The sequence below is a fragment of the Pteropus alecto genome, unplaced genomic scaffold (assembly GCF_000325575.1).
Source record: "Pteropus alecto unplaced genomic scaffold, ASM32557v1 scaffold68, whole genome shotgun sequence".
NCBI classification, from domain to species: domain Eukaryota; kingdom Metazoa; phylum Chordata; class Mammalia; order Chiroptera; family Pteropodidae; genus Pteropus; species Pteropus alecto.
The window spans coordinates 5884599-5895407 of NW_006441386.1; positions in this window are offsets into that span (position 1 = coordinate 5884599).

The following is a 10809-nucleotide window of genomic DNA, read 5'->3' on the forward strand; positions in this document are numbered from 1 at the left end:
TAGAGAGAATGAATAACGTGAGAACTAAGAGCTCCCACTTCAGGTTCAAATCCCAACTCTCCTAGTACTAGCTTTGTAACCTTGGGTAAGTTTTCTCTGCTGCAAAAGGAAGATAATAATGTTACCTCAAAGGGTTGTAGTGAGCCTTAAATCAGTTAATACTCATTCATCAGGTGCTTAGAGCAGGACCTGGCACAGAGGGAGCACTATGGAGGTATGAACCCTCACTGCTACTGTCTATACAATAATTGCCCACGTGCAGGTCACTCCCACAAGACTGGTTTCTGCAGAGAAGGATGGGCCTTGTTCATCTTTGATACTCCTATGCTGAACAGACTGTGTCAAGCAGTGCTCAGATGTGTTTGATGGATGCAGATGTGCACAAGTGAGACATTAAAAACCTAATTTTTCACAGAAATAGCCTCAAAATAATGATCTTGCAGTGAACGTGTGTGCTGGAGCCACAGCTCTCTCGCCACTGCCCTACCATGTTCTAGCTCCATATGCCAAGTCCAGCCCCAACATGTGCAAGTGAGCGGGGGGGCCAGGCTCTAGGTAGCCCCAGGCATGCAAAGTTGACAACAACTAATCTGTAACCCAGAGCAGAACTGGTAATGTGCACTTAATGGTAACACATATGTGTCAGAAGTCCAATATGGAAAGTAAGGTTTCCTTTACAGACCCTAAACAAGAGACACTGCCTGTTGCCTCCCAATATCTCCATTTTCCCTTTCTTAGTTATTGTGTTAATTTCCTAGGGCTGCCGTGACCAAGGACTATAAACTAGGTGACTTTAAAATATCAGAAATTTATTGTTTCATAGTTCCAGAGGCTAGAAGTCCAAAATCAACATCTTAGCAGTGTTGGTTTCTTCTGAGGGTGGTGAGTGAGAATCTGTCCCAGGCCTCTCTCTTAGCTTCTGGTGGTTTACCAGCTGTCTTTGGCATTTCTTTGCTTTCACATGGTGTTCTCCTGTGTCTCTTCACAACATCTTCCCCCTCTGTGTGTCTATCTTGGTCCAAATGTACCCTTTTGAAAAGGACAGCAGTCATATTGGATTAGGGCCAACCCTAATGATGTCATTGTAACTTAATTACCTCTGTGAAGACCTTACTTCCAAATGAGGTCACATTCAGAGATACTGGGGGTTAGGACTTCCAACATATCTTTTCGGGAAGATACAATTCAACCCATAACAGTTATGGGGATTTGAAGATAGTACTGCCGAAGGATTTTTACATTCTTAAGCTTCATGAATAAAGTTGAAGCTGACATGACATAGTATTTCAGATTTGGGGACTACTATTTTTTTTCCAGTTTTATTGAGAAGTAATTGACATCTGAGCACTGTGTAAGTTTCAGTTGTATAGCATAATGACTTGACTTACGTATATATTGTAAAATACTATTTGGTTTAAAAAGGCATGGGGGTCAGCACAGATGTTCATTGCTAGGTTATTTATAATGGTAAAATAGAGGAAATATCTAAATGTCCCCACAGTAGGAAGATGGTTAAGTAGGTGATGATGACAACAATGACAATGATGATGATGATAATTACTGTTCTGCATGGCTTACTCTGTGGCAACACTGTGCCAGAGCCTTTGTATGAAAATTACCGTTTAAGCGTTAAGTTATGGTTTCTCAGCCTGATAAAGGTCATCTACAACCGCCCCCGCCCCCACAGCTAACATCATACTTAATTGTGAGAGACTAAAAGCTTTTTCTCTAATATCAGGAACATGATGAGGATATCCATTCTCAGCATTGCTATTCAACCTTGTACTGGACGTTCTATCCAGAGCAATTAGGAAGAAGAAATGAAAAGCATACAGGTTGGAAAGAAAGAATTAAGTTACTTTTACTTGCAGATGACATGATCATGTATATATAAATCCCAAGGAACCCATAAACACACACACACACACACACACTACTAAGGCTAATAAATGAGCTTAGCAAGTTTGCAAGATACAAGACTAATATACAAAGAAATCAATTGTGTTCAATCCAAAATGAAATTCAGAAAATAATTTTACTTATAATAGCATTAAAAAGAATAAAATATTTAGGAATAAATTTTTTTTAAAAAATGTAAGATCTTCACACTGAAGACGATAACACATCTATTACAGAAATGAAAGAAAACCTCAATTACTATAAGGATAGCACATGTTCATGGATCAGAGACTTGATATTGTTAAGATGGCAGTACTCCCTGATTGATTCACAGATTCAAAGTGATCACTATCAAAATCCTAATTAATTTTTTTGTAGAAATTGATAAACTGATTCTAAGATTTATATGAAATGTAAGGGACCCAGAATAGCCAAAACAAAGAACAAAGTTGGAGGACTCACTACTTCCTGATTTCAAAACTACTACAAAGTTATAGTAATCAATAGAGTGCAGTTCTGGCATGAGGATAGACATATATATCAATGGAATAGAATTGAGAGCCCAGAAATAAGCTCACTTTGATGGTCAATGCCAAGACCACTCAGTTGCGGGAGGGGGACCCAGTCTTTTCAACAAATGAGGCTGATAATTGTGTGCGTATACATAAACATTTACATATATGCAAAAAAAATAATTAGACCCCTATTTCACATCATACACAAAAATTAACTCAAAATGGGACGTAGACCTAAATGTAAGAGAGAAAATCATAACAGTTTCAGAAGAAAACAGTAAATCTTTGTGACCTTGGATTAGGCAGTGGTTTCTTAGAAATTACAACTAAAACATAAGCAACAGTAGATAAAATAAATTGGACATCACTAAAATTTTTTTAAATTATACTTTAAAAGACACCATCAAGAAAGTGAAAAGACAACCCACAGAGTGGAAGAAATTTTTATAAATCATATATCTGATAAGAAACTTGTATCTAGAATATATAAAGAACTCTTATAACTATAATAAAAAGACAACCCACTTAAAAAATGGGCAAAGGGCTTAAATAGCCATTTCTCTAAAGAAGATACAAATGGCCAATAAGCATATGAAAAGTGGATCAGCATCATTAGCTATCAGAGAAGTGCAAATCAAAATGACAAGTACAATTTCATATCCAGTAGGATAGCTAAAATTAGAAAAGACAGATGATAACAAGTATTGACAATGATGTGGAGAAATTGGAACCCTCTTACACTGAAGGTGGAAATATAAACTGGTGCAGCCACTTTGAAAAGTAGTCTGGCAATTCCTTGAATGATTAAACATAGAGTTACCATATGATGCAGCAATTCCACTCCCAAGATAAATGAAAACATACTTCCACACACTAACTTGTATATGAATATTCATAGTGACATACTTACAATGAACTGAATGTTTATCTTCCTCCAAAATTCATATGTTGAAACATAGTCCCGTGGCATGATGACATATGGAGCTGGGTGGGGCTTTTTATAGGTTTTTTCGTTATGAAATTACAACCCTCATGAATGGAATTAGTTCCCTTTTAAAAGAGATCCAGAGAACTCCCTTCTTGCTTCTGTTATCTGAGATTACAGTGAGAAGATGGCCCTCGATGAGGAGGTTGGTTTTCATCAGACATGGAATCTGCTCGTGCCTTAATCTTGGACTTCCCAGCCTCCAGAAGTATGAGAAATAAACTTCTGTTTATATGCTACCTAGTATTTTGTTATAGCTGCCCAAATGAACTAAGAAAATATCCATAATAGCCCCCAAATGGAAACAACACAAATGTCCAATGACTGGTGAATAGATTTTTTAAAATGTAGTATATCCATACAATTGAATATTATTCGGCCATGAAACGAAATAAAATATTAATGCATGCTATAACAGGGATGAACCTTGAAAACATTATGCCAGGTGAAAGAAGCCAGTCACAAAGGACCACATATTGTATGATACCAGTTATATAAAATGTCCAGAATAGGAAAATCCATAGAAAACAGAAAGATTCATGGTTGCCTAGGGCTGTGGGGGTTGGGGGAAAATGGGGTGTGACTGCTAATGGGTATGCTGTTTCTTTCTGAAAATGTTCTGAAATTGTGATATTTGCACAACTGTGAATATACTAAAACCCATTGAAATGTACAGTTGAAACAAATGAATTGCATCTCAATATAACTGTTATAAGAAGTAAATTGTGCTATATCTGCTTGTTGGACTATTATATGGCTATTTATTTGTAAAAAAAAGTTTGAAAGAATATGTTCATAATATGATGTTCAGTAAAAACAATAAGTATACAAAATTGTATCATATCAACTATCTAAATATATCTGTGTTGGAGACACTATGGGCAGCCAACCCAGCCTCCTTTTCTTCTTTGTCCAACCTAACAGACCATGTAACTCAGGGAAGCTGTCCCAGCTCTGGGGATGATTGCTCTAAGCCAGTGGCTATAATTCCACCTTATCTGGTTCACACTGGTCAGTTAGCATATGGCATTCCCAATGACAGTGATTGGCTCAGGAGTGAACCGGGTTGGCCCAATCAGACTGAATGGGAAAACTTTTAGCCCCTTCAATCTCTCCCTGCTCTAAGAGGTGAAAAAGATGCCACATTTGTAGGTGCTATTGCGGAATAACCCTTGAGACGAAGTCAAAGTTTGAATGGCCCAGGAGAAAAAGTTTCAAATTTTTCTAAAATTAGCATGTGTTACACTTTTAGTCAGGGTAAAAACTTAAGTTCTTGTAAAAGAAAAAGGAAATATAAAAGAATACGTGCTCGCCTGTGGTAGCCAGCCACTGGGGAAACATGGCCCCAATGTTCCCCGCCTCCTGGTGTTCACACCCTTGTGTAGTCTTCTCTCATATTGTACTGGGGCTTGTCTGTGTGATCAGCAGTATAAGGCAAAAGTGATGATGTTCGATTATAAAAAAGGCTGTGACTTCTGTCTTGGGTGCTCACTTTCTCTCTTGAATCACTCTTTCTGGGGGAAGCATGCTGCAATATTGTGGGCGGTCCTCTGGAGAGGCTCACGTACTGGGAAACTGAAGCCTCTGGCCAACAGCCATCAAGGAACTTAGGTTTGCCAACAGCCATGTGCATGAACTTGGAAGCAGATTCTCCTGCCCCAACTGAACCTTCAGGTGACTGTAGCCCAACCAACTGCTTGAGTGCAACATCCTGGAGACTCTGACCCAGAACCACCCATCTAAGCTACTCCTGAATTTCTGACTCTCAGATTCTATATTAGATAGTAAATATTTGTTATTTTAAGCTATTAAGTTTCAGGGTAAATTTTCCATGGCAATAGATAACAAATAAATACCACACAGCCACTTTAGGGAAATCTAAACTTCAGAAATAGAAGCACCAGCACCAAAGGATGTATCTACAAGGATTTTTATTGCCACTATCTTTGTTTTAGAAAAATATTGTGTGTAATTATAAATTATGGTGGTACTACTTTGTGGGACCATTGTGCAGCTTTTGATAGAAATGAGGTAACCAATATGCATTAATTTGGAAAGATTCATGGCATATCAAGTGGAGAGAAAACTAAGGTGCAGAATAACATGTATGGTATGTGGGTAAGCATTGCCAAATGTGTCTCCCCACTATCTATACTCCCCTTCTTCGTCATTTACAGGCCGTGTACCTAGCTTCAAAAATAAATCTTGATTTCTCAGCTTCCCTTGCAGCTAGGCACCGCCACATGACATATTTCTGGCTAATGAGATATAAGTGGAAATGTACAGAGAAGAACTGGAAAAACTACCGTTTTTTTAGTAGCATGTGTTACACATGCTTTTAATCAGGGTCAGCTGGTAGGTGCCTGTCTTTTGCCTTCCCTCTTCTTCCTGCCTGGAACATGGACTCAGTGCCTGGTGGAAAGAGCCATCTCGTGACCAAAGTCACACTCTTGGGATAGGGAAGCATAAGGAGATGGAGCATGTGTCTTAGCAGCCACAGCAATCTGTACCATCTAATAAAACACATTTCTTATTTAAGCCACTGTTTAGGTGCTGAATGTTCTGATTACTTTATGACCCATTTTCATTTTTTAAAAAAGGGAGGAAAATCACATGTATGATTAGTTATATGAGCCTAAAGATGAAGGATATATATCTCGCCATTAACACTGACCATTAACAGAAAGGAATAGAGTGGAGGCAAAGGAGCAATTATGAAGTTTTTTTTTCACTCTGTGTAGTTTACATTGTTACATCAAACACTTGTTAATTTCATGATAAGATATATTAATGTCCAAAAGCCTTATAAACAGAGGAAGAAAGAAAAAGGGTATAACGGCATTCTGGAATTACCTGTTATCATTCATCCAGCTCAGGCTCAAGGCAAACTGGGCCCCATTGGCTGGGTAGGTACTGGGCAGAGTGCGGGGGAAGCCAGACAGGGATGGAAGATTCATCAAAGCTGTGCAGTTTGAGCCAACCCCACCAGCTTCATAGTTGTTCTGCAACTCTGTGGAACAGATGTGGAGGGTCAGGCCCCAGCCCATCAGCCTCACACTGTAGGCACCCAGGAGACTATCAGAGCCTCATCTGCAGCAGGAGGCCCAGAGGGGCAGATGCAGCCTGGAAAAGGAGGGAAGTGGCCAGGAGAAGCTGGGGTCCAGGGTAAGGGGCTACAATGCAGGTCCCTTACCCTGGGGTCCGGGGTAAGGGGCCCCAAGCTCCCCAGAGGGGAGTTCTTGCTTTCAGGAGCAGGGTTCAGTTACCCTTCCTACTCTGGAGACCTGGGCTTAAAGCTGAATCCTCCCTTTCATGAAGCCGAGCAGGTCTGGGGCACACACGAGCCAGGTGTGTAGCCCAAATCACAAGCAAAATCATGCAGCTGATGTGCTCATGATTTGTCTTCTCAGTCAGTGGCTCTGCTTCCTGGGGCCTTCGTTTCACCCACTCTGTATAGCCAAGGGGTTGGGGGAGGGGGCAACCCTGCTACAGTCCTGAATCACCTGCCCCATCACTGTCTACCTGTTCCAATTTCCTCTGTCTTAGCAGCTTCCTTATTTCTCTCTCAACATCTTAGTGCAAGTGTCTGGATTGCTTCTGCTCTTGAAAACTCAGGCTGAGACCAAGCGGAGAGCCTCTGGTATTGTTCACAGGGGCACCATGGAAGGAATGGCAGCTTAGCTCAGCAGGGCTCAGCTAGGTTTTGGGGGAGGCAATGCAGGAATTTTCCTGCCGCCATTTTCCTGAACCAGGCCTGACTGCTCTGCTTCTTCCTCCTCCCTCCCCCACTCAAAGGCCTTCTGTTTGTAGATAACAGAGTCTGTCTCCTAAAGTAGGGCTGCCAGAAAAATACAGGAAGCTTAGTGCAATGTGAATTTCAGATAAACAACAAATAACTTTTTTTTTTTATATATATTTTATGTCCCAAATATTGCATGGAACATACTTATACTAAAGAATTATTTGTTATTTATCTGAAATTCACATTTAACTGAACATCCTGTATTTTTATTTACTAAATCTGGCAATCTGATTCTAAGATGGCTCAGCTTTCAAAGTTTTAATCAGATTTCCCAGAAAGGAAAGAGGGGGAGGAGGAAACAGCACAAAAGAAAAACAAATCTCCACAAAGAGAACATGCGCGTGACTCACAGCTGCCCCTCGGGTCTAAGGGCAGAGGGACCTCCTGTGGGCCCAAAGGTGGGTGCTCCCAGGAGAGAGGACCAGGCTGGCAGGGGGAATCAGGTGACAATCTTGGCTCAGGCGCCAATTTCCTGTGGGTCACCCTGGGCAGGGCTGGGCCTCCCTGACTCTTTGGCTAGCACCTATAGCCTCCAGCAGTCATTTCATTCATCACACTTGTCCCCAGACACCCCCTCTATGTGCCAGACTCAGGGCTGGGAGAAGAGCAGGACTCCTGGGGCCCTTGAGAAGCTGGACAGCAGTTGGCATGTGGAGGATACAGACAAGAAAGCGGATCCCCATGATCCAGGGGAGATAGAATTTCTGCTTCTCTCCTTCAGATGGAGAGTTACTTGGCCCCCACTGGACCCTGCACCTGCCCTCTGCCTGGTGCCAGTGTCTACTCAGGAGTCTGCACAGAGTGCCTATGGGTAGCATCAGCTGCCGTGGCACTTCTCAAAATACCCAGCGTTGGCACTGCCATGGTCAACAAAAAGCCGTCTATGCAGCCATTCTTTCTCTTGCAGCCTGTAGGATGGCGGTAGTGAGCTTCATGAGCAGAAATGTGTTCTGGAGGGACTGCTTTCCCTGGACCAGCTGGGTTGGGTTGGGTTGAGGCAAGCTTGGGTCTCCCAGATGCCCACCTATAAGTGTCCTGGGGCTTCAGATCACTTGGTGGAGCAGGGACAAGACCGAAGTGGGAGACTTTGAATGGCAAGCTGAGGCTGGTATGGTCAACATTACTTGCTTTATCCAGCATGGATGGATAGCAGTAAAAAAGGGAGAGAATCTGATTTTGATAACCAAGGGGATACTCTAGAAGCCACCATTCTCTACACAGAAGCCAAAGTACTCAAAAAAAATTTTTTTATTGTGGTAAGATATATGTATAACATAACATTTACTATTTAGGTGGACAACTCAGTGACATTAAGTACATTCACAATGTCGTGTAACTATCACCACTATTTCCAGAACTTTTTCATTACGCCAAACAGAAATTTTCTACCTATTAAACAATAATTCCCCATTTCTCCCCCTTCTTTCCATCGGGGTTTAGAGCTAGTTACCCCAAGGTGTGCCTATGTGGTATGCAGATTGTTTTGAGCTAAAGGCAACTTTAGCACAGGCTCAAGAGAAATTTCTGCCCCTCTCTTAACTACCTAGAACTTGAATTAGGTGCCTTGACCATAATAAGCAATGATCAGAGATGACTTCTTTTGACCTATCTACAGGACAGGACAAACGTTTGTTATTAAGCATCTGCTCTTCTTATTCTGCAATGACCCTTTGAAGCCCTCAAGACATCTTACCTCATCCCTAGCTCAGAATGTCTTATATATCCGAGTTCCCTTTCTATCTCTGAACCTCTCCTGCATGTGGGGTTTCTGATTTCCTCAAGTGTGTATTAAATTTGTTTATTTTCTCTTGCCAATCTGTCTCATGTCTATTTAATTATTAGACCAACCAGAAGGAACTTGAGAGTAGAGGAAAGTTTGTTCCTCCCCCATGCCTCCCAATCCCTGATAACCTCTAATCTACTTCTGTCTCTATGAATTTGTCTGTTCTCAATACCTTATATAAGTGGAACCATAAAATATGTCATTTTGTGTCTGACTTCTTTCACTCAGCATAATGTTTTTAAGATTCATCCATGCTATAGCATGTGTGAGAACTTCATTCATTTTTATGGTTGCATAATATTCTGTGGTACAGATATACTACATTTTGTTTATCACTTCATTGTTGGTGGATATTGCATTGTTTTCATCTTTTGGCTATTGTGAATGATGCTGCAATGAACACTGATACACAAGTATCTGTTTGAGTCTCTGTTTTCAATTATTTAGGGTATATGCCTAGAGAAGGATTGCTGGGTGAAAAGGAAAAACTCTTGTGTTTCTCCTCTACTACAATACTCTATACTTCTGGTCCTACCCCAAGCAATCCTCAGACACTAGCTTGGTGTCCTATGATTTAACTCAATTCTGACACTCTCTACTTGGCGATAGCCTTAGATCCCACAGATTAAGGGCTCAGTCCCACAAGACTGCCCTCACTCCATATGCCAATTACAAGCCCAGGTTGTCGCCTGTGCTGGCAGATTGTCTATAAAACGAAAGTTCCCACAACCCCCTCCTTGGGTTCAGTCATTTGCTAGAATGGCTCACAGAACTCAGGAAAACAGTTTACTTCTAGATTTCTGGTTTATTACAAAGGATATTAAAAGGTACGAATGAAGGTTCCCATTTCCCAAAAGAATCCAGAACCCAGGGACTTCCATCCCCATGGAGTTTGAGGTGTGCCACCATCCTGGCATGTGGATAGATTCTTGTTCACCAACCTGGAAGCTCTCTGAACTTGAACTGTAGGAATTTTTATGGAGGCTTCATTACATAGGCATGACTGATTAAATCATTGGCCATGGTCATTAATTCAACCTGCCTCCCTGCCCCACACTGCCTCTGGCCCCTGAGGTCAGGGAGTGGGGCTGAAAGTTCCAACCTTCTAATCACACGGTCGGTTCACCTGGCAACCAACATCCATCCTTAGGTGCAGTCCAAAAGTCACCTCATTAGCATAAACTCAGGGGTGGTTGAAAGGGCTTGTTATGAATAATAAATGACACCTTTGTTGAGCTCATCACTTAGGAATTCCAAGGGTTTTAAGAGCTGGTGCCAGGAACAAACGTAAAGACCAAAATACATATTTCTTGTTATATCACAATATCACACTGGATCATATGATAATTCTGTTTAGCTTTTTAAAAAACTACCAGTTGTTTCCCACAGCAGCTGCACCATTTTACATTCCACCAGCAAGGCATAAATGTTCCATTTCCCCACGTCTTCACTAATACTTTATTTTCTGTTTTATTTTTTATAGTAGTCATCCTAATAAGTGTGAAATGGCATCTCACTGTGGTTTTGATTTGCATTTCCCTAATGATTAATGATGCTGAGCATCTTTTCATGTACTGATTCATCATCTGTATATTTTCTTTGGAGAGATGTCCTCTCGAGTCTTTGCACATTTCTCAGCTGGGCTGCGTGTTTTTGTTGTTGTTGAGTTGTAGGAATTCTTTATGTTCTCTACACAGCAACCAGAGTGATTTTTTTTTTTTTTTCTTAAAGCATAAATCGGATTGTGTTACTGCCTGACTAGAACTCTTTGGCAGTGTCCCGGGCCACTCTGAGAGAAGTCTGCCTCTCTTTGCCTTTCCAGCTT